This window comes from Salminus brasiliensis, chromosome 22, assembly GCF_030463535.1.
Source record: "Salminus brasiliensis chromosome 22, fSalBra1.hap2, whole genome shotgun sequence".
Taxonomy (NCBI): domain Eukaryota; kingdom Metazoa; phylum Chordata; class Actinopteri; order Characiformes; family Bryconidae; genus Salminus; species Salminus brasiliensis.
The window spans coordinates 618,443-642,000 of record NC_132899.1 but is presented as its reverse complement, the minus strand read 5'-3'; the positions used below and the strand labels follow the sequence as shown (position 1 = coordinate 642,000).

General features: G+C 51.9%; 10 non-coding genes across 10 annotated transcripts; all 10 read right to left on the bottom strand.

Annotated features, from left to right (window-relative positions):
- Positions 1-3,989: 3,989 nt before the first annotated feature.
- Positions 3,990-4,062, bottom strand: trnaf-gaa (transfer RNA phenylalanine (anticodon GAA)). Its single transcript has one exon. It is a non-coding gene; the product is annotated as a tRNA-Phe (tRNA).
- A 404-nt stretch (positions 4,063-4,466) lies between these two features.
- On the bottom strand, positions 4,467-4,540 carry trnai-aau (transfer RNA isoleucine (anticodon AAU)). Its single transcript has one exon. It is a non-coding gene; the product is annotated as a tRNA-Ile (tRNA).
- Positions 4,541-5,974: 1,434 nt separating this feature from the next.
- Positions 5,975-6,047, bottom strand: trnaf-gaa (transfer RNA phenylalanine (anticodon GAA)). Its single transcript has one exon. It is a non-coding gene; the product is annotated as a tRNA-Phe (tRNA).
- A 404-nt stretch (positions 6,048-6,451) lies between these two features.
- trnai-aau (transfer RNA isoleucine (anticodon AAU)) lies at positions 6,452-6,525 on the bottom strand. Its single transcript has one exon. It is a non-coding gene; the product is annotated as a tRNA-Ile (tRNA).
- A 3,715-nt stretch (positions 6,526-10,240) lies between these two features.
- On the bottom strand, positions 10,241-10,314 carry trnai-aau (transfer RNA isoleucine (anticodon AAU)). Its single transcript has one exon. It is a non-coding gene; the product is annotated as a tRNA-Ile (tRNA).
- A 719-nt stretch (positions 10,315-11,033) lies between these two features.
- trnad-guc (transfer RNA aspartic acid (anticodon GUC)) lies at positions 11,034-11,105 on the bottom strand. The gene has a single exon. It is a non-coding gene; the product is annotated as a tRNA-Asp (tRNA).
- Positions 11,106-13,018: 1,913 nt separating this feature from the next.
- On the bottom strand, positions 13,019-13,090 carry trnad-guc (transfer RNA aspartic acid (anticodon GUC)). The gene has a single exon. It is a non-coding gene; the product is annotated as a tRNA-Asp (tRNA).
- Positions 13,091-14,210: 1,120 nt separating this feature from the next.
- trnai-aau (transfer RNA isoleucine (anticodon AAU)) lies at positions 14,211-14,284 on the bottom strand. The gene has a single exon. It is a non-coding gene; the product is annotated as a tRNA-Ile (tRNA).
- A 954-nt stretch (positions 14,285-15,238) lies between these two features.
- Positions 15,239-15,311, bottom strand: trnaf-gaa (transfer RNA phenylalanine (anticodon GAA)). The gene has a single exon. It is a non-coding gene; the product is annotated as a tRNA-Phe (tRNA).
- Positions 15,312-18,728: 3,417 nt separating this feature from the next.
- trnaf-gaa (transfer RNA phenylalanine (anticodon GAA)) lies at positions 18,729-18,801 on the bottom strand. The gene has a single exon. It is a non-coding gene; the product is annotated as a tRNA-Phe (tRNA).
- Positions 18,802-23,558: the final 4,757 nt, after the last annotated feature.

The window sequence follows — 23,558 nt, the reverse complement described above, 5'->3', positions numbered from 1 at the left end:
CCTTGTCATGGTCAGGGAGGATTCCCTCAGGAGAGACTCTGTACCCCAGGAACTTAAGTTCATCCAAACAGAACTGACACTTGCCCAGCTTCAGCGATAGTCCGGCAGACTCGAGCCTCGTGAACACTTCTCTCAGGTCGCAGAGATGTTGGTCGAAAGTTGGTGACGCGATCACTACATCATCAAGGTAGACTGCACAGCACTTGTACACAAGTCCTGCCAAGACTGTGTTCATAAGTCTTTGAAACGTGGCAGGTGAGTTACAAAGGCCAAACGGTAAAACTTTAAAACGGAATAGGCCACAGTGGGAGGCAAATGCAGTTTTCGGCCTTGAACTTTCTTCGACCCCAACCTGCCAGTATCCTCGTGCTAAATCAATAGTGGAGATGAACTTTCCCCGTGCTAGGAAGTCTAACGATTCATCGACTCTTGGAAGTGGGTAGCGATCTTTGATGGTCACCTGATTCAGTCCTCTGTAATCGACACAAAACCTTGGTTCTCCGGAGGCTTTTGGCACAATGACAACTGGCGCTGCCCATGGACCTGAAGCTGGTTCGATTATGTCTTCTTCCAACATTTTTTGTATTTGCTCTTCGATAAGTTTCTTTTTCAGAGGAGAGGTGCGGTAGGGGGGGAGGTTAATCGGCCTGGCATCCCCAGTCTCGATACGATGCTCTGCCAGCGTGGTGTGACCAAGGCAGCCAGCAAACAGACCCTGAAAGTCCCCCAAAAGTTCCTGCAATTTCTCCTTCTGGTCACAGTTTAATGAAGATTGTCCTACCTTCACAGATATGGAACTGGCTTCCTCTTGTGGGCAGGAAAGTTCAGGACCCTCCAATGTACACACTGTTTCCTCAAGTATGGGTGCGTCAGCCAATACGCCCCCGTCTTGGTCTGCCTGGGTACCGATAGACACTGTTCTACTTGGTATGTGTATGGTGATGGATGCACGGAGCATAAAGTCCATTCCCAGAATGACTGGAGAAGCCATCTGGCTAAGAATCACAAACCGGTGAAAGAAACGTTGACCCTGGAACCATATCGGTAGCCAGGTGACACCAATCGGGTCACAGTGCGCTGAATCAGCCAGTCGTAAGGGAGGAGCCGTCCATGGCGTGCACTTGATCTTTCCGTTTGGATCTTTCTCTACATATGCTGCTTGTATGGCAGAAAGTGAAGCTCCGGTGTCTAAGGTTGCTGTCACAACATGGTTCTTAAGCTTCAATGTGACACAGAATGGGGTATTCCAGAACACAGTGGACGTGGTGTCCTCAATGTGTCCCAGAAAGGTGACACCAGGGGAATCAGAGTTAGGCTTAGCTAATTCCTGGGGGGGAGGGGTGCCTCGTCGATACGACCTCCCCCCTTGCAAGTTTCCCTGAGGCTGTCGCTGTTTCCTTGCTTGGCCCTTGTCTGCACGCGACATGCCTGATGGGCCATGATATTGTGACATTGGGGACTCATCACCGGTTCTCTCTGGCATAGCGCCTGACCCGCTTCCGTCCTCCTGGGGATCCAAAGAATTGCACTGTGGGCAAGTACGTGCAGTGAAACCAGGCAAGGAACACCCATAGCAGAAGACAGATTTAGCTGGCTTAGGGAGAGGAGGCGGTGGTCTATTGCGATCACGGTGACCAAGGGCTGCATGCAGTTCATGGGCTCGTAGCAATAGGTCTGCGACAGACGGAACAGGTGTGCCATAAAGAGCAACAGCATACTTCTCTAAAGCATGTTTACAGATAATCCCAACTTGCTCATGTTCAGGTGGTGGATTCTTGAGCTTAGCGAAGTCGTACAGCATGTGTGCAACAAAAGTAGGCAGGGGCTCGTCAGGAGCTTGCATGTGGTCCAGGATGTTTCTCCAAATTCTTTCTTGGTTATCGAATGGCAAGAAAGCCTTTTGAAAAAGCTCAGAGAACTGGGACCAGTTGCGAAGATGAGGTTTGAGCACCTGAAACCAGCGACCAGGCTCACCTCTTAGAAATCTCGGCAATTCTGACAGGACTTGGGCATCTGACAGCCCAACATCATGCTTGTAAGAGTCCACAGCACGAAGCCATTCTTCTGGGGAAACACTTCCTGAATTACTAAATACAGGAGGTTCGAGCTTAGATTGTTGCAACAGAGACGTCAAAACCCTTGATGTGCCACTGAGAATAGATGAATCGGACAACAGATGACCACCTGAGCAGCTGACACTGCAGGAAGGAGCATTTGGCTTTGTTCCAGACAAGAACGCACTATCTGAGCATGGGTCAAGTCTGAGTCCTGTAGCCCCCGAAACAGGGCATGTCTCTGGCTTTGGGTGACGAGTAGTTCTGTGAACCTCGGGTGCTCTGTGAGCATAAACTTGACCATCTACTGGTTGGCTAAGACTAGTGTGGTTGTTGTGATGGGGCGTGGATGCACTAAGTGGGTCAGAAAATGTGACTACATGACAAGGAGCATAGGGCTCAGGTTCTTTCTTCCACTGCCTAAGAATTTCAGTCTGCATGTGCAAGGAACTACTCAAACAGTCCCTAAGGACCCCCATTTCCTGTCTCAATAGGCTCATTTGGACCTGCATATCACTAGAGTGTGGTTGTGGACTAAAGTCACGTGGTTCACAGTCACTATCGCTGTCAGACATTTTGTGAAGAAAATGTACCATAAAAAAATTGTCACCAAAAAAAAATACTGTTTTTAACCAGCCCCAGTTAATGAAATGAAACAAAATATAGAAATAAAAACATATAGAAATATATAACAGGCTCAAAAACATGAAAGCTAAGGAAGCCGGCGGGCGAATACACAGGCAGTCAGTACAGTCAATTCAACAGGTCCAGCGAGCAAAAGTTTCGCGGCAGCTACTCATAATGTCCCAAAAATACGATCCTTGTTCCAAAAATCCTCTCGAAAAAGTGTAAAGCACGCAAAAAGTGTCCGTTGTTAACGAATACAGTCCATCAGCGCGGATATAAACACGGCCGGGCAGCATTAGCATTAGCCTAGCTGGCTAACAGTCTCCAGCATTAACAGCGATCCACGGTGGAGAGACAAAAAGTGGAAAAAACGGGTGCACTCACCGAATAAACTCCAAAATATGAGCACAGTCCCACACTCGGTCCGAAAACTCCACACAGTGAACTCAAAATTAACAGTCAGTGTCCAGTTAGCTTGATGAGTTAGCATCCGGAGCTAACTAGCTTCATCCGAGAGCCGGAGGGAAAAAAAGTTCGGGCGCCACTTGTAATGGGTGAAAACGCAGGTGGTGGAGGAGCTAGCAGAGGAAATACACTTAATCCTGGCTTCCCTCGAGGCACACACACAGGACACACTCCATGCGGGGTAGAAGACGGGTTTAATAGTACATAAGCACCAACGCATCTCCCCATTACTGTCCAGATAGCTTAGAGTAGGTACATCAGACCGGAGGCCATGCTACAGCTAGCTCACCGTCTTCATAGAGAGGCACAACTCTGGCGCACATGCGCAGTAGTACAATACACGTAAAACCACCGTTACAGTTGCCTATTTCCAGCTGAGAGGAGCGAAGGGGATGCGGCCCCTTCGGCATAGAGATCCTTGACGGGAGGACAACTTGTCCCACTGACCCACTCGGCAGGACTCACCAGTCACTGAAGGGTATTCCCCTGTACCATGGAGCGGTTTCCACATCACACAGAGACGCAACAGATCAGGATGCCCTCCACCATGCTTCTGTAGGAGCAGAGTTTTTGGAGAAGGTGCATGCATGTCAATCTTCTACAGGCTCCTTAGCAAGTAGATGCGTTACTTCACCTTCTTACTTCAAGATGCTTGTTGGAAGGAAAGGCAGGTTTCACTGAGATGTGACCCCTGATCACTGGATTCAAACGAAACGGTCCTAACTATGACACTACGGAACCTTCTCGCCTGCGTTGTTCTCAAGAGTTCCCCTGAAATAAGGACATCTGATGCCGCCCAGCAACATGACAGCGGCGGCCAGAAAAAGCACGTCGCAGGTGTTCTGCCGAAACCCGGGATCGAACCAGGGACCTTTAGATCTTCAGTCTAACGCTCTCCCAACTGAGCTATTTCGGCACAGTGGGCAGCGAGCCCAGTCCTGCCTGTGCTGTGCAACCTCAGTCAAATTATCGTGCTAACAGTCAGTATGCTGCGACAAATGAATGCTAGTTTCTAGGGAGATAAGGTGCATGGGGATCTTTTCCTAGGCTGGTGTTGCCTTGGCATGGAGACACGACCGTCAGAGGTATCCGCAAAGGGGAGTTTGTCCCCATAGGACGAGAGCACTTTCCATCAGGCACGAGTTAGCGGCTATTGATGGCCTCAGTCAGAAACGTGCGCTCTTGTAGCGTCCTTCACAGTGCCGATCGGGAGCAAAGTTACTCTCCTCCTAGCTTGGACTTCATGTCCAGCAATCCCAATGGCCTGCACTTGGTAGACCAAGCCCATTGCTGGTAAACAGTGCGGTGCAAAAGCAGATGTGGCCAATACGGGGATCAAACCCGCGACCTTGGCGTTATTAGCACCACGCTCTAACCAACTGAGCTAACCGGCCCGGCCGGTGCCCTCGCCCCTCCGGCCGTGGATGACGAAGGTCACGTCCGGCACTGCCTTAGGCCTTACCCAGAAAGTGCCTATGTGGGGATGTCTGCAGGGGCACTGGAGCATGCCCCTGAGCTTCAAAACTCCTTCCAGTGAGGACGATACTTTGAATTTCTCAAATGGTTTGAGATCTGTCATTTAATTGCCACATTCCTGACAAAGCTCACATTGGCCACAGCTGTTGGGGTAAACTTCCAATGCACTAATCGAGAAACCACCATAGACAAAGGACAGATTGATCCCATCCCTTTTGGTTAGGAGCGTTTCCTAAAGGCAGCAGAAAAACCCCTGTGGCATGTTGTCGTCCGGCTTTGAACCATGGACCTCTTTGGAGTAAGGCAAAGATGATGAACACTACCATGCATAGACCACAAGCAGTGCTGGAAAGAGTCTGTGTTCTGCATTCTCAACGACAAGATTTTGCGGAGAGTTTCCTTTCAAATTCAGCCAGCGTACCTGCAGATACATTTGTCAGCTGGTGCTTTCGCAGCCTTGGTGGAATAGAGCTGAGCGAAGCTGCCGTCCAAGCAGCCGACCCACATTTCATTCCCAGCCAGTATGTGAGCTTTCGCGCACCCGGCTCATGCAAGCAGTCACGCTTGCCAGAAGCCAGCGGTGCATCGTCCTCCTTTCAGAAAGCAGAGGTTGCATGGGCAGCAAAAGCAACAGGCACTCCCCGTCGGGGAATCGAACGCCGGTCTTCCGCGTGACATGCGGAGATACTGTCCACTATACTAACGAGGAACGCATGAGGGGGTGGGGGAATACTGCAAACCTTTACATGTCTGAGTACAGCTGAGGTAGCAGTTTTGTCGGAACGTTGAAATTCCGTCAAGGTGATCAGTTCAGCCGTCTGGGAAAAGATACCATGTATTGGTCTCTAAAACTTGTCCAGCATGCGCCGTTGCCTATTTCCAGCTGAGAGGAGCGAAGGGGATGCGGCCCCTTCGGCATAGAGATCCTTGACGGGAGGACAACTTGTCCCACTGACCCACTCGGCAGGACTCACCAGTCACTGAAGGGTATTCCCCTGTACCATGGAGCGGTTTCCACATCACACGGAGACGCAACAGATCAGGATGCCCCCCACCATGCTTCTGTAGGAGCAGAGTTTTTGGAGAAGGTGCATGCATGTCAATCTTCTACAGGCTCCTTAGCAAGTAGATGCGTTACTTCACCTTCTTACTTCAAGATGCTTGTTGGAAGGAAAGGCAGGTTTCACTGAGATGTGACCCCTGATCACTGGATTCAAACGGCACGGTCCTAACTATGACACTACGGAACCTTCTCGCCTGCGTTGTTCTCGAGAGTTCCCCTGAAATAAGGACATCTGATGCCGCCCAGCAACTTGACAGCGGCGGCCAGAAAAAGCATGTCGCAGGCATTCTGCCGAAACCCGGGATCGAACCAGGGACCTTTAGATCTTCAGTCTAACGCTCTCCCAACTGAGCTATTTCAGCACGGTGGGCAGCGAGCCCAGTCCTGCCTGTGCTGTGCAACCTCAGTCAAGTTATCGTGCTAACAGCCAGTATGCGGCGACAAATGAATGCTAGTTTCTACGGAGATAAGGTGCATGGGGATCTTTTCCTAGGCTGGTGTTGCCTTGGCATGGAGACACGACCGTCAGAGGTATCCGCAAAGGGGAGTTTGTCCCCATAGGACGAGAGCACTTTCCATCAGGCACGAGTTAGCGGCTATCGATGGCCTCAGTCAGAAACGTGCGCTCTTGTAGCGTCCTTCACAGTGCCGATCGGGAGCAAAGTTACTCTCCTCCTAGCTTGGACTTCATGTCCAGCAATCCCAATGGCCTGCACTTGGTAGACCAAGCCCATTGCTGGTAAACAGTGCGGTGCAAAAGCAGATGTGGCCAGTACGGGGATCTAACCCGCGACCTTGGCGTTATTAGCACCACGCTCTAACCAACTGAGCTAACCGGCCAGGCCGGTGCGTTCGCCCCTCCGGCCGTGGATGACGAAGGTCACGTCCGGCACTGCCTTAGGCCTTACCCAGAAAGTGCCTGTGTGGGGATGTCTGCAGGGGCACTGGAGCATGCCCCTGAGCTTCAACACTCCTTCCAGTGAGGACGATACTTTGAATTTCTCAAATGGATTGAGATCTGTCATTTAATTGCCACATTCCTGACAAAGCTCACATTGGCCACAGCTGTTGGGGTAAACTTCCAATGCACTAATCGGGAAACCACCATAGACAAAGGACAGATTGATCCCATCCCTTTTGGTTAGGAGCGTTTCCTAAAGGTAGCAGAAACACCCCTGTGGCATGTTGTCGTCCGGCTTTGAACCATGGACCTCTTTGGAGTAAGGCAAAGATGATGAACACTACCATGCATAGACCACAAGCAGTGCTGGAAAGAGTCTGTGTTCTGCATTCTCAACGACAAGATTTTGCGGAGAGTTTCCTTTCAAATTCAGCCAGCGTACCTGCAGATACATTTGTCAGCTGGTGCTTTCGCAGCCTTGGTGGAATAGAGCTGAGCGAAGCTGCCGTCCAAGACAGGCGGAGATACTGTCCACTATACTAACGAGGAACGCATGAGGCGGTGGGGGAATACTGCAAACCTTTACATGTCTGAGTACAGCTGAGGTAGCAGTTTTGTCGGAACGTTGGAATTCCGTCAAGGTGATCAGTTCAGCCGTCTGGGAAAAGATACCGTGTATTGGTCTCTAAAACTTGTCCAGCATGCGCCGTTGCCTATTTCCAGCTGAGAGGAGCGAAGGGGATGCGGCCCCTTCGGCATAGAGATCCTTGACGGGAGGACAACTTGTCCCACTGACCCACTCGGCAGGACTCACCAGTCACTGAAGGGTATTCCCCTGTACCATGGAGCGGTTTCCACATCACACGGAGACGCAACAGATCAGGATGCCCTCCACCATGCTTCTGTAGGAGCAGAGTTTTTGGAGAAGGTGCATGCATGTCAATCTTCTACAGGCTCCTTAGCAAGTAGATGCGTTACTTCACCTTCTTACTTCAAGATGCTTGTTGGAAGGAAAGGCAGGTTTCACTGAGATGTGACCCCTGATCGCTGGATTCAAACGGCACGGTCCTAACTATGACACTACGGAACCTTCTCGCCTGCGTTGTTCTCAAGAGTTCCCCTGAAATAAGGACATCTGATGCCGCCCAGCAACTTGACAGCGGCGGCCAGAAAAAGCATGTCGAAGGCGTTCTGCCGAAACCTGGGATCGAACCAGGGACCTTTAGATCTTCAGTCTAGCGCATTCCCAACTGAGATATTTCTGCACGGTGGGCAGCGAGCCCAGTCCTGCCTGTGCTGTGCAACCTCAGTCAAGTTATCGTGCTAACAGCCAGTATGCGGCGACAAATGAATGCTAGTTTCTACGGAGATAAGGTGCATGGGGATCTTTTTCTAGGCTGGTGTTGCCTTGGCATGGAGACACGACCGTCAGAGGTATCCGCAAAGGGGAGTTTGTCCCCATAGGACGAGAGCACTTTCCATCAGGCACGAGTAAGCGGCTATCGATGGCCTCAGTCAGAAACGTGCGCTCTTGCAGCGTCCTTCACAGTGCCGATCGGGAGCAAAGTTACTCTCCTCCTAGCTTGGACTTCATGTCCAGCAATCCCAATGGCCTGCACTTGGTAGACCAAGCCCATTGCTGGTAAACAGTGCGGTGCAAAAGCAGATGTGGCCAGTACGGGGATCTAACCCGCAACCTTGGTGTTATTAGCACCACGCTCTAACCAACTGAGCTAACCGGCCCGGCCGGTGCCCTCGCCCCTCCGGCCGTGGATGACGAAGGTCACGTCCGGCACTGCCTTAGGCCTTACCCAGAAAGTGCCTGTGTGGGGATGTCTGCAGGGGCACTGGAGCATGCCCCTGAGCTTCAACACTCCTTCCAGTGAGGACGATACTTTGAATTTCTCAAATGGATTGAGATCTGTCATTTAATTGCCACATTCCTGACAAAGCTCACATTGGCCACAGCTGTTGGGGTAAACTTCCAATGCACTAATCGAGAAACCACCATAGACAAAGGACAGATTGATCCCATCCCTTTTGGTTAGGAGCGTTTCCTAAAGGCAGCAGAAACACCCCTGTGGCATGTTGTCGTCCGGCTTTGAACCATGGACCTCTTTGGAGTAAGGCAAAGATGATGAACACTATCATGCATAGACCACAAGCAGTGCTGGAAAGAGTCTGTGTTCTGCATTCTCAACGACAAGATTTTGCGGAGAGTTTCCTTTCAAATTCAGCCAGCGTACCTGCAGATACATTTGTCAGCTGGTGCTTTCGCAGCCTTGGTGGAATAGAGCTGAGCGAAGCTGCCGTCCAAGCAGCCGACCCACATTTCATTCCCAGCCAGTATGTGAGCATTCGCGTACCCGGCTCATGCAAGCAGTCACGCTTGCCAGAAGCCAGCGGTGCATCGTCCTCCTTTCAGAAAGCAGAGGTTGCATGGGCAGCAAAAGCAACAGGCCCTCCCCGTCGGGGAATCGAACCCCGGTTTTCCGCGTGACAGGCGGAGATACTGTCCACTATACTAACGAGGAACGCATGAGGCGGTGGGGGAATACTGCAAACCTTTACATGTCTGAGTACAGCTGAGGTAGCAGTTTTGTCGGAACGTTGGAATTCCGTCAAGGTGATCAGTTCAGCCGTCTGGGAAAAGATACCGTGTATTGGTCTCTAAAACTTGTCCAGCAAGCGCCGTTGCCTATTTCCAGCTGAGAGGAGCGAAGGGGATGCGGCCCCTTCGGCATAGAGATCCTTGACGGGAGGACAACTTGTCCCACTGACCCACTCGGCAGGACTCACCAGTCACTGAAGGGTATTCCCCTGTACCATGGAGCGGTTTCCACATCACACGGAGACGCAACAGATCAGGATGCCCTCCACCATGCTTCTGTAGGAGCAGAGTTTTTGGAGAAGGTGCATGCATGTCAATCTTCTACAGGCTCCTTAGCAAGTAGATGTGTTACTTCACCTTCTTGCTTCAAGATGCTTGTTGGAAGGAAAGGCAGGTTTCACTGAGATGTGATCCCTGATCGCTGGATTCAAACGGCACGGTCCTAACTATGACACTACGGAACCTTCTCGCCTGCGTTGTTCTCAAGAGTTCCCCTGAAATAAGGACATCTGATGCCGCCCAGCAATTTGACAGCGGCGGCCAGAAAAAGCATGTCGCAGGCGTTCTGCCGAAACCCGGGATCGAACCAGCGACCTTTAGATTTTCAGTCTAACGCTTTCCCAACTGAGCTAATTCAGCACGGTGGGCAGCGAGCCCAGTCCTGCCTGTGCTGTGCAACCTCAGTCAAGTTATCGTGCTAACAGCCAGTATGCGGCGACAAATGAATGCTAGTTTCTACGGAGATAAGGTGCATGGGGATCTTTTCCTAGGCTGGTGTTGCCTTGGCATGGAGACACGACCGTCAGAGGTATCCGCAAAGGGGAGTTTGTCCCCATAGGACGAGAGCACTTTCCATCAGGCACGAGTTAGCGGCTATCGATGGCCTCAGTCAGAAACGTGCGCTCTTGTAGCGTCCTTCACAGTGCCGATCGGGAGCAAAGTTACTCTCCTCCTAGCTTGGACTTCATGTCCAGCAATCCCAATGGCCTGCACTTGGTAGACCAAGCCCATTGCTGGTAAACAGTGCGGTGCAAAAGCAGATGTGGCCAGTACGGGGATCAAACCCGCGACCTTGGCATTATTAGCACCACGCTCTAACCAACTGAGCTAACCGGCCCGGCCGGTGCCCTCGCCCCTCCGGCCGTGGATGACGAAGGTCACGTCCGGCACTGCCTTAGGCCTTACCCAGAAAGTGCCTGTGTGGGGATGTCTGCAGGGGCACTGGAGCATGCCCCTGAGCTTCAACACTCCTTCCAGTGAGGACGATACTTTGAATTTCTCAAATGGATTGAGATCTGTCATTTAATTGCCACATTCCTGACAAAGCTCACATTGGCCACAGCTGTTGGGGTAAACTTCCAATGCACTAATCGAGAAACCACCATAGACAAAGGACAGATTGATCCCATCCCTTTTGGTTAGGAGCGTTTCCTAAAGGCAGCAGAAACACCCCTGTGGCATGTTGTCGTCCGGCTTTGAACCATGGACCTCTTTGGAGTAAGGCAAAGATGATGAACACTACCATGCATAGACCACAAGCAGTGCTGGAAAGAGTCTGTGTTCTGCATTCTCAAAGACAAGATTTTGCGGAGAGTTTCCTTTCAAATTCAGCCAGCGTACCTGCAGATACATTTGTCAGCTGGTGCTTTCGCAGCCTTGGTGGAATAGAGCTGAGCGAAGCTGCCGTCCAAGCAGCCGACCCACATTTCATTCCCAGCCAGTATGTGAGCTTTCACGCACCCGGCTCATGCAAGCAGTCACGCTTGCCAGAAGCCAGCGGTGCATCGTCCTCCTTTCAGAAAGCAGAGGTTGCATGGGCAGCAAAAGCAACAGGCCCTCCCCGTCGGGGAATCGAACCCCGGTCTTCCGCGTGACAGGCGGAGATACTGTCCACTATACTAACGAGGAACGCATGAGGCGGTGGGGGAATACTGCAAACCTTTACATGTCTGAGTACAGCTGAGGTAGCAGTTTTGTCGGAACGTTGGAATTCCGTCAAGGTGATCAGTTCAGCCGTCTGGGAAAAGATACCGTGTATTGGTCTCTAAAACTTGTCCAGCATGCGCCGTTGCCTATTTCCAGCTGAGAGGAGCGAAGGGGATGCGGCCCCTTCGGCATAGAGATCCTTGACGGGAGGACAACTTGTCCCACTAACCCACTCGGCAGGACTCACCAGTCACTGAAGGGTATTCCCCTGTACCATGGAGCGGTTTCCACATCACACGGAGACGCAACAGATCAGGATGCCCTCCACCATGCTTCTGTAGGAGCAGAGTTTTTGGAGAAGGTGCATGCATGTCAATCTTCTACAGGCTCCTTAGCAAGTAGATGCGTTACTTCACCTTCTTACTTCAAGATGCTTGTTGGAAGGAAAGGCAGGTTTCACTGAGATGTGACCCCTGATCGCTGGATTCAAACGGCACGGTCCTAACTATGACACTACGGAACCTTCTCGCCTGCGTTGTTCTCAAGAGTTCCCCTGAAATAAGGACATCTGATGCCGCCCAGCAACTTGACAGCGGCGGCCAGAAAAAGCATGTCGAAGGCGTTCTGCCGAAACCTGGGATCGAACCAGGGACCTTTAGATCTTCAGTCTAGCGCTTTCCCAACTGAGCTATTTCAGCACGGAGGGCAGCGAGCCCAGTCCTGCCTGTGCTGTGCAACCTCAGTCAAGTTATTGTGCTAACAGCCAGTATGCGGCGACAAATGAATGCTAGTTTCTACGGAGATAAGGTGCATGGGGATCTTTTTCTAGGCTGGTGTTGCCTTGGCATGGAGACACAACCGTCAGAGGTATCCGCAAAGGGGAGTTTGTCCCCATAGGACGAGAGCACTTTCCATCAGGCACGAGTAAGCGGCTATCGATGGCCTCAGTCAGAAACGTGCGCTCTTGCAGCGTCCTTCACAGTGCCGATCGGGAGCAAAGTTACTCTCCTCCTAGCTTGGACTTCATGTCCAGCAATCCCAATGGCCTGCACTTGGTAGACCAAGCCCATTGCTGGTAAACAGTGCGGTGCAAAAGCAGATGTGGCCAGTATGGGGATCGAACCAGAGACCTTGGCGTTATTAGCACCACGCTTTAACCAACTGAGCTAACCGGTCCAGCCGGTGCTCTCGCCCCTCCGGCCGTGGATGACGAAGGTCACGTCCGGCACTGCCTTAGGCCTTACCCAGAAAGTGCCTGTGTGGGGATGTCTGCAGGGGCACTGGAGCATGCCCCTGAGCTTCAACACTCCTTCCAGTGAGGACGATACTTTGAATTTCTCAAATGGATTGAGATCTGTCATTTAATTGCCACATTCCTGACAAAGCTCACATTGGCCACAGCTGTTGGGGTAAACTTCCAATGCACTAATCGAGAAACCACCATAGACAAAGGACAGATTGATCCCATCCCTTTTGGTTAGGAGCGTTTCCTAAAGGCAGCAGAAACACCCCTGTGGCATGTTGTCGTCCGGCTTTGAACCATGGACCTCTTTGGAGTAAGGCAAAGATGATGAACACTATCATGCATAGACCACAAGCAGTGCTGGAAAGAGTCTGTGTTCTGCATTCTCAACGACAAGATTTTGCGGAGAGTTTCCTTTCAAATTCAGCCAGCGTACCTGCAGATACATTTGTCAGCTGGTGCTTTCGCAGCCTTGGTGGAATAGAGCTGAGCGAAGCTGCCGTCCAAGCAGCCGACCCACATTTCATTCCCAGCCAGTATGTGAGCTTTCGCGTACCCGGCTCATGCAAGCAGTCACGCTTGCCAGAAGCCAGCGGTGCATCGTCCTCCTTTCAGAAAGAAGAGGTTGCATGGGCAGCAAAAGCAACAGGCCCTCCCCGTCGGGGAATCGAACCCCGGTCTTCCGCGTGACAGGCGGAGATACTGTCCACTATACTAACGAGGAACGCATGAGGCGGTGGGGGAATACTGCAAACCTTTACATGTCTGAGTACAGCTGAGGTAGCTGTTTTGTCGGAACGTTGGAATTCCGTCAAGGTGATCAGTTCAGCCGTCTGGGAAAAGATACCGTGTATTGGTCTCTAAAACTTGTCCAGCAAGCGCCGTTGCCTATTTCCAGCTGAGAGGAGCCAAGGGGATGCGGCCCCTTCGGCATAGAGATCCTTGACGGGAGGACAACTTGTCCCACTGACCCACTCGGCAGGACTCACCAGTCACTGAAGGGTATTCCCCTGTACCATGGAGCGGTTTCCACATCACACGGAGACGCAACAGATCAGGATGCCCTCCACCATGCTTCTGTAGGAGCAGAGTTTTTGGAGAAGGTGCATGCATGTCAATCTTCTACAGGCTCCTTAGCAAGTAGATGCGTTACTTCACCTTCTTACTTCAAGATGCTTGTTGGAAGGAAAGGCAGGTTTCACTGAGATGTGACCCCTGATCGCTGGATTCAAACGGCACGGTCCTAACTATGACACTACGGAACCTTCTCGCCTGCGTTGTTCTCAAGAGTTCCCCTGAAATAAGGACATCTGATGCCGCCCAGCAACTTGACAGCGGCGGCCAGAAAAAGCATGTCGCAGGCGTTCTGCCGAAACCCGGGATCGAACCAGCGACCTTTAGATCTTCAGTCTAACGCTTTCCCAACTGAGCTAATTCAGCACGGTGGGCAGCGAGCCCAGTCCTGCCTGTGCTGTGCAACCTCAGTCAAGTTATCGTGCTAACAGCCAGTATGCGGCGACAAATGAATGCTAGTTTCTACGGAGATAAGGTGCATGGGGATCTTTTCCTAGGCTGGTGTTGCCTTGGCATGGAGACACGACCGTCAGAGGTATCCGCAAAGGGGAGTTTGTCCCCATAGGACGAGAGCACTTTCCATCAGGCACGAGTTAGCGGCTATCGATGGCCTCAGTCAGAAACGTGCGCTCTTGTAGCGTCCTTCACAGTGCCGATCGGGAGCAAAGTTACTCTCCTCCTAGCTTGGACTTCATGTCCAGCAATCCCAATGGCCTGCACTTGGTAGACCAAGCCCATTGCTGGTAAACAGTGCGGTGCAAAAGCAGATGTGGCCAGTACGGGGATCGAACCCGCGACCTTGGCGTTATTAGCACCACGCTCTAACCAACTGAGCTAACCGGCCCGGCCGGTGCCCTCGCCCCTCCGGCCATGGATGACGAAGGTCACGTCCGGCACTGCCTTAGGCCTTACCCAGAAAGTGCCTGTGTGGGGATGTCTGCAGGGGCACTGGAGCATGCCCCTGAGCTTCAACACTCCTTCCAGTGAGGACGATACTTTGAATTTCTCAAATGGATTGAGATCTGTCATTTAATTGCCACATTCCTGACAAAGCTCACATTGGCCACAGTTGTTGGGGTAAACTTCCAATGCACTAATCGGGAAACCACCATAGACAAAGGACAGATTGATCCCATCCCTTTTGGTTAGGAATGTTTCCTAAAGGCAACAGAAACACCCCTGTGGCATGTTGTCGTCCGGCTTTGAACCATGGACCTCTTTGGAGTAAGGCAAAGATGATGAACACTACCATGCATAGACCACAAGCAGTGCTGGAAAGAGTCTGTGTTCTGCATTCTCAACGACAAGATTTTGTGGAGAGTTTCCTTTCAAATTCAGCCAGCGTACCTGCAGATACATTTGTCAGCTGGTGCTTTCGCAGCCTTGGTGGAATAGAGCTGAGCGAAGCTGCCGTCCAAGCAGCCGACCCACATTTCATTCCCAGCCAGTATGTGAGCTTTCGCGCACCCGGCTCATGCAAGCAGTCACGCTTGCCAGAAGCCAGCGGTGCATCGTCCTCCTTTCAGAAAGCAGAGGTTGCATGGGCAGCAAAAGCAACAGGCCCTCCCCGTCGGGGAATCGAACCCCGGTCTTCCGCGTGACAGGCAGAGATTCTGTCCACTATGCTAACGAGGAACGCATGAGGGGGTGGGGGAATACTGCAAACCTTTACATGTCTGAGTACAGCTGAGGTAGCAGTTTTGTCGGAACGTTGGAATTCCGTCAAGGTGATCAGTTCAGCCGTCTGGGAAAAGATACCGTGTATTGGTCTCTAAAACTTGTCCAGCATGCGCCGTTCTGCCGAAACCCGGGATTGAACCAGGGACCTTTAGATCTTCAGTCTAACGCTCTCCCAACTGAGCTATTTCGGCACAGTGGGCAGCGAACCCAGTCCTGCCTGTGCTGTGCAATCTCAGTCAAGTTATCGTGCTAACAGCCATTATGCGGCGACAAATGAATGCTAGTTTCTACGGAGATAAGGTGCATGGGGATCTTTTCCTAGGCTGGTGTTGCCTTGGCATGGAGACACGACCGTCAGAGGTATCTGCAAAGGGGAGTTTGTCCCCATAGGACGAGAGCACTTTCCATCAGGCACGAGTTAGCGGCTATCGATGGCCTCAGTCAGAAATGTGCGCTCTTGTAGCGTCCTTCACAGTGCCGATCGGGAGCAAAGTTACTCTCCTCCTAGCTTGGACTTCATGTCCAGCAATCCCAATGGCCTGCACTTGGTAGACCAAGCCCATTGCTGGTAAACAGTGCGGTGCAAAAGCAGATGTGGCCAGTACAGGGATCTAACCCGCAACCTTGACGTTATTAGCACCACGCTCTAACCAACTGAGCTAACCGGCCCGGCCAGTGCCCTCGCCCCTCCGGCCGTGGATGACGAAGGTCACGTCCGGCACTGCCTTAGGCCTTACCCAGAAAGTGCCTGTGTGGGGATGTCTGCAGGGGCACTGGAGCATGCCCCTGAGCTTCAACACTCCTTCCAGTGAGGACGATACTTTGAATTTCTCAAATGGATTGAGATCTGTCATTTAATTGCCACATTCCTGACAAAGCTCACATTGGCCACAGCTGTTGGGGTAAACTTCCAATGCACTAATCGGGAAACCACCATAGACAAAGGACAGATTGATCCCATCCCTTTTGGTTAGGAATGTTTCCTAAAGGCAGCAGAAACACCCCTGTGGCATGTTGTCGTCCAGCTTTGAACCATGGACCTCTTTGGAGTAAGGCAAAGATGATGAACACTACCATGCATAGACCACAAGCAGTGCTGGAAAGAGTCTGTGTTCTGCATTCTCAACGACAAGATTTTGCGGAGAGTTTCCTTTCAAATTCAGCCAGCGTACCTGCAGATACATTTGTCAGCTGGTGCTTTCGCAGCCTTGGTGGAATAGAGCTGAGCGAAGCTGCCGTCCAAGCAGCCGACCCACATTTCATTCCCAGCCAGTATGTGAGCTTTCGCGCACCCGGCTCATGCAAGCAGTCACGCTTGCCAGAAGCCAGCGGTGCATCGTCCTCCTTTCAGAAAGCAGAGATTGCATGGGCAGCAAAAGCAACAGGCCCTCCCCGTCGGGGAATCGAACCCCGGTCTTCAGCGTGACAGGCGGAGATTCTGTTCACTATACTAACGAGGAACGCATGAGGGGGTGGGGGAATACTGCAAACCTTTACATGTCTGAGTACAGCTGAGGTAGCAGTTTTGTCGGAACGTTGGAATTCCGTCAAGGTGATCAGTTCAGCCGTCTGGGAAAAGATACCGTGTATTGGTCTCTAAAACTTGTCCAGCATGCGCCGTTGCCTATTTCCAGCTGAGAGGAGCGAAGGGGATGCGGCCCCTTCGGCATAGAGATCCTTGACGGGAGGACAACTTGTCCCACTGACCCACTCGGCAGGACTCACCAGTCACTGAAGGGTATTCCCCTGAACCATGGAGCGGTTTCCACATCACACGGAGACGCAACAGATCAGGATGCCCCCCACCATGCTTCTGTAGGAGCAGAGTTTTTGGAGAAGGTGCATGCATGTCAATCTTCTACAGGCTCCTTAGCAAGTAGATGCGTTACTTCACCTTCTTACTTCAAGATGCTTGTTGGAAGGAAAAGCAGGTTTCACTGAGATGTGACCCCTGATCACTGGATTCAAACGGCATGGTCCTAACTATGACACTACGGAACCTTCTCGCCTGCGTTGTTCTCAAGAGTTCCCCTGAAATAAGGACATCTGATGCCGCCCAGCAACTTGACAGCGGCGGCCAGAAAAAGCACGTCGCAGGCGTTCTGCCGAAACCCGGGATCCAACCAGGGACCTTTAGATCTTCAGTCTAACGCTCTCCCAACTGAGCTATTTTGGCACAGTGGGCAGCAAACCCAGTCCTGCCTGTGCTGTGCAATCTCAGTCAAGTTATCGTGCTAACAGCCATTATGCGGCGACAAATGAATGCTAGTTTCTACGGAGATAAGGTGCATGGGGATCTTTTCCTAGGCTGGTGTTGCCTTGGCATGGAGACACGACCGTCAGAGGTATCTGCAAAGGGGAGTTTGTCCCCATAGGACGAGAGCACTTTCCATCAGGCACGAGTTAGCGGCTATCGATGGCCTCAGTCAGAAACGTGCGCTCTTGTAGCGTCCTTCACAGTGCCGATCGGGAGCAAAGTTACTCTCCTCCTAGCTTGGACTTCATGTCCAGCAATCCCAATGGCCTGCACTTGGTAGACCAAGCCCATTGCTGGTAAACAGTGCGGTGCAAAAGCAGATGTGGCCAGTACGGGGATCTAACCCGCAACCTTGACGTTATTAGCACCACGCTCTAACCAACTGAGCTAACCGGCCGGACCGGTGCCCTCGCCCCTCCGGCCGTGGATGACGAAGGTCACGTCCGGCACTGCCTTAGGCCTTACCCAGAAAGTGCCTGTGTGGGGATGTCTGCAGGGGCACTGGAGCATGCCCCTGAGCTTCAACACTCCTTCCAGTGAGGACGATACTTTGAATTTCTCAAATGGATTGAGATCTGTCATTTAATTGCCACATTCCTGACAAAGCTCACATTGGCCACAGTTGTTGGGGTAAACTTCCAATGCACTAATCGGGAAACCACCATAGACAAAGGACAGATTGATCCCATCCCTTTTGGTTAGGAATGTTTCCTAAAGGCAGCAGAAACACCCCTGTGGCATGTTGTCGTCCAGCTTTGAACCATGGACCTCTTTGGAGTAAGGCAAAGATGATGAACACTACCATGCATAGACCACAAGCAGTGCTGCAAAGAGTCTGTGTTCTGCATTCTCAACGACAAGATTTTGTGGAGAGTTTCCTTTCAAATTCAGCCAGCGTACCTGCAGATACATTTGTCAGCTGGTGCTTTCGCAGCCTTGGTGGAATAGAGCTGAGCGAAGCTGCCGTCCAAGCAGCCGACCCACATTTCATTCCCAGCCAGTATGTGAGCTTTCGCGCACCCGGCTCATGCAAGCAGTCACGCTTGCCAGAAGCCAGCGGTGCATCGCCCTCCTTTCAGAAAGCAGAGGTTGCATGGGCAGCAAAAGCAACAGGCCCTCCCCGTCGGGGAATCGAACCCCGGTGTTCCACGTGACAGGCAGAGATTCTGTCCACTATACTAACGAGGAACGCATGAGGGGGTGGGGGAATACTGCAAACCTTTACATGTCTGAGTACAGCTGAGGTAGCAGTTTTGTCGGAACGTTGGAATTCCGTCAAGGTGATCAGTTCAGCCGTCTGGGAAAAGATACCGTGTATTGGTCTCTAAAACTTGTCCAGCATGCGCCTTTCTGCCGAAACCCGGGATTGAACCAGGGACCTTTAGATCTTCAGTCTAATGCTCTCCCAACTGAGCTATTTCGGCACAGTGGGCAGCGAACCCAGTCCTGCCTGTGCTGTGCAATCTCAGTCAAGTTATCGTGCTAACAGCCATTATGCGGCGACAAATGAATGCTAGTTTCTACGGAGATAAGGTGCATGGGGATCTTTTCCTAGGCTGGTGTTGCCTTGGCATGGAGACACGACCGTCAGAGGTATCTGCAAAGGGGAGTTTGTCCCCATAGGACGAGAGCACTTTCCATCAGGCACGAGTTAGCGGCTATCGATGGCCTCAGTCAGAAACGTGCGCTCTTGTAGCGTCCTTCACAGTGCCGATCGGGAGCAAAGTTACTCTCCTCCTAGCTTGGACTTCATGTCCAGCAATCCCAATGGCCTGCACTTGGTAGACCAAGCCCATTGCTGGTAAACAGTGCGGTGCAAAAGCAGATGTGGCCAGTACGGGGATCTAACCCGCGACCTTGACGTTATTAGCACCACGCTCTAACCAACTGAGCTAACCGGCCCGGCCGGTGCCCTCGCCCCTCCGGCCGTGGATGACGAAGGTCACGTCCGGCACTGCCTTAGGCCTTACCCAGAAAGTGCCTGTGTGGGGATGTCTGCAGGGGCACTTGAGCATGCCCCTGAGCTTCAACACTCCTTCCAGTGAGGACGATACTTTGAATTTCTCAAATGGATTGAGATCTGTCATTTAATTGCCACATTCCTGACAAAGCTCACATTGGCCACAGCTGTTGGGGTAAACTTCCAATGCACTAATCGGGAAACCACCATAGACAAAGGACAGATTGATCCCATCCCTTTTGGTTAGGAATGTTTCCTAAAGGCAGCAGAAACACCCCTGTGGCATGTTGTCGTCCAGCTTTGAACCATGGACCTCATTGGAGTAAGGCAAAGATGATGAACACTACCATGCATAGACCACAAGCAGTGCTGGAAAGAGTCTGTGTTCTGCATTCTCAACGACAAGATTTTGCGGAGAGTTTCCTTTCAAATTCAGCCAGCGTACCTGCAGATACATTTGTCAGCTGGTGCTTTCGCAGCCTTGGTGGAATAGAGCTGAGCGAAGCTGCCGTCCAAGCAGCCGACCCACATTTCATTCCCAGCCAGTATGTGAGCTTTCGCGCACCCGGCTCATGCAAGCAGTCACGCTTGCCAGAAGCCAGCGGTGCATCGTCCTCCTTTCAGAAAGCAGAGGTTGCATGGGCAGCAAAAGCAACAGGCCCTCCCCGTCGGGGAATCGAACCCCGGTCTTCAGCGTGACAGGCGGAGATTCTGTCCACTATACTAACGAGGAACGCATGAAGGGGTGGGGGAATACTGCAAACCTTTACATGTCTGAGTACAGCTGAGGTAGCAGTTTTGTCGGAACGTTGGAATTCCGTCAAGGTGATCAGATCAGCCGTCTGGGAAAAGATACCGTGTATTGGTCTCTAAAACTTGTCCAGCATGCGCCGTTCTGCCGAAACCCAGGATCTAACCAGGGACCTTTAGATCTTCAGTCTAACGCTCTCCCAACTGAGCTATTTCAGCACAGTGGGCAGCGAACCCAGTCCTGCCTGTGCTGTGCAATCTCAGTCAAGTTATCGTGCTAACAGCCATTATGCGGCTACAAATGAATGCTAGTTTCTACGGAGATAAGGTGCATGGGGATCTTTTCCTAGGCTGGTGTTGCCTTGGCATGGAGACACGACCGTCAGAGGTATCTGCAAAGTGGAGTTTGTCCCCATAGGACGAGAGCACTTTCCATCAGGCACGAGTTAGCGGCTATCGATGGCCTCAGTCAGAAACGTGCGCTCTTGTAGCGTCCTTCACAGTGCCGATCGGGAGCAAAGTTACTCTCCTCCTAGCTTGGACTTCATGTCCAGCAATCCCAATGGCCTGCACTTGGTAGACCAAGCCCATTGCTGGTAAACAGTGCGGTGCAAAAGCAGATGTGGCCAGTACGGGGATCTAACCCGCGACCTTGACGTTATTAGCACCACGCTCTAACCAACTGAGCTAACCGGCCCGGCCGGTGCCCTCGCCCCTCCGGCCATGGATGACGAAGGTCACGTCCGGCACTGCCTTAAGCCTTACCCAGAAAGTGCCTGTGTGGGGATGTCTGCAGGGGCACTGGAGCATGCCCCTGAGCTTCAACACTCCTTCCAGTGAGGACGATACTTTGAATTTCTTAAATGGATTGAGATCTGTCATTTAATTGCCACATTCCTGACAAGGCTCACATTGGCCACAGCTGTTGGGGTAAACTTCCAATGCACTAATCGGGAAACCACCATAGACAAAGGACAGATTGATCCCATCCCTTTTGGTTAGGAATGTTTCCTAAAGGCAGCAGAAACACCCCTGTGGCATGTTGTCGTCCAGCTTTGAACCATGGACCTCTTTGGAGTAAGGCAAAGATGATGAACACTACCATGCATAGACCACAAGCAGTGCTGGAAAGAGTCTGTGTTCTGCATTCTCAACGACAAGATTTTGCGGAGAGTTTCCTTTCAAATTCAGCCAGCGTACCTGCAGATACATTTGTCAGCTGGTGCTTTCGCAGCCTTGGTGGAATAGAGCTGAGCGAATCTGCCGTCCAAGCAGCCGACCCACATTTCATTCCCAGCCAGTATGTGAGCTTTCGCGCACCCGGCTCATGCAAGCAGTCACGCTTGCCAGAAGCCAGCGGTGCATCGTCCTCCTTTCAGAAAGCAGAGGTTGCATGGGCAGCAAAAGCAACAGGCCCTCCCCGTCGGGGAATCGAACCCCGGTCTTCCGCGTGACAGGCGGAGATTCTGTCCACTATACTAACGAGGAACGCATGAGGGGTTGGGGGAATACTGCAAACCTTTACATGTCTGAGTACAGCTGAGGTAGCAGTTTTGTCGGAACGTTGGAATTCCGTCAAGGTGATCAGTTCAGCCGTCTGGGAAAAGATACCGTGTATTGGTCTCTAAAACTTGTCCATCATGCGCCGTTGCCTATTTCCAGCTGAGAGGAGCGAAGGGGATGCGGCCCCTTCGGCATAGAGATCCTTGACGGGAGGACAACTTGTCCCACTGACCCACTCGGCAGGACTCACCAGTCACTGAAGGGTATTCCCCTGAACCATGGAGCGGTTTCCACATCACACGGAGACGCAACAGATCAGGATGCCCCCCACCATGCTTCTGTAGGAGCAGAGTTTTTGGAGAAGGTGCATGCATGTCAATCTTCTACAGGCTCCTTAGCAAGTAGATGCGTTACTTCACCTTCTTACTTCAAGATGCTTGTTGGAAGGAAAAGCAGGTTTCACTGAGATGTGACCCCTGATCACTGGATTCAAACGGCATGGTCCTAACTATGACACTACGGAACCTTCTCGCCTGCGTTGTTCTCAAGAGTTCCCCTGAAATAAGGACATCTGATGCCGCCCAGCAACTTGACAGCGGCGGCCAGAAAAAGCACGTCGCAGGCGTTCTGCCGAAACCCGGGATCCAACCAGGGACCTTTAGATCTTCAGTCTAACGCTCTCCCAACTGAGCTATTTTGGCACAGTGGGCAGCAAACCCAGTCCTGCCTGTGCTGTGCAATCTCAGTCAAGTTATCGTGCTAACAGCCATTATGCGGCGACAAATGAATGCTAGTTTCTACGGAGATAAGGTGCATGGGGATCTTTTCCTAGGCTGGTGTTGCCTTGGCATGGAGACACGACCGTCAGAGGTATCTGCAAAGGGGAGTTTGTCCCCATAGGACGAGAGCACTTTCCATCAGGCACGAGTTAGCGGCTATCGATGGCCTCAGTCAGAAACGTGCGCTCTTGTAGCGTCCTTCACAGTGCCGATCGGGAGCAAAGTTACTCTCCTCCTAGCTTGGACTTCATGTCCAGCAATCCCAATGGCCTGCACTTGGTAGACCAAGCCCATTGCTGGTAAACAGTGCGGTGCAAAAGCAGATGTGGCCAGTACGGGGATCTAACCCGCAACCTTGACGTTATTAGCACCACGCTCTAACCAACTGAGCTAACCGGCCGGACCGGTGCCCTCGCCCCTCCGGCCGTGGATGACGAAGGTCACGTCCGGCACTGCCTTAGGCCTTACCCAGAAAGTGCCTGTGTGGGGATGTCTGCAGGGGCACTGGAGCATGCCCCTGAGCTTCAACACTCCTTCCAGTGAGGACGATACTTTGAATTTCTCAAATGGATTGAGATCTGTCATTTAATTGCCACATTCCTGACAAAGCTCACATTGGCCACAGTTGTTGGGGTAAACTTCCAATGCACTAATCGGGAAACCACCATAGACAAAGGACAGATTGATCCCATCCCTTTTGGTTAGGAATGTTTCCTAAAGGCAGCAGAAACACCCCTGTGGCATGTTGTCGTCCAGCTTTGAACCATGGACCTCTTTGGAGTAAGGCAAAGATGATGAACACTACCATGCATAGACCACAAGCAGTGCTGGAAAGAGTCTGTGTTCTGCATTCTCAACGACAAGATTTTGCGGAGAGTTTCCTTTCAAATTCAGCCAGCGTACCTGCAGATACATTTGTCAGCTGGTGCTTTCGCAGCCTTGGTGGAATAGAGCTGAGCGAATCTGCCGTCCAAGCAGCCGACCCACATTTCATTCCCAGCCAGTATGTGAGCTTTCGCGCACCCGGCTCATGCAAGCAGTCACGCTTGCCAGAAGCCAGCGGTGCATCGTCCTCCTTTCAGAAAGCAGAGGTTGCATGGGCAGCAAAAGCAACAGGCCCTCCCCGTCGGGGAATCGAACCCCGGTGTTCCACGTGACAGGCAGAGATTCTGTCCACTATACTAACGAG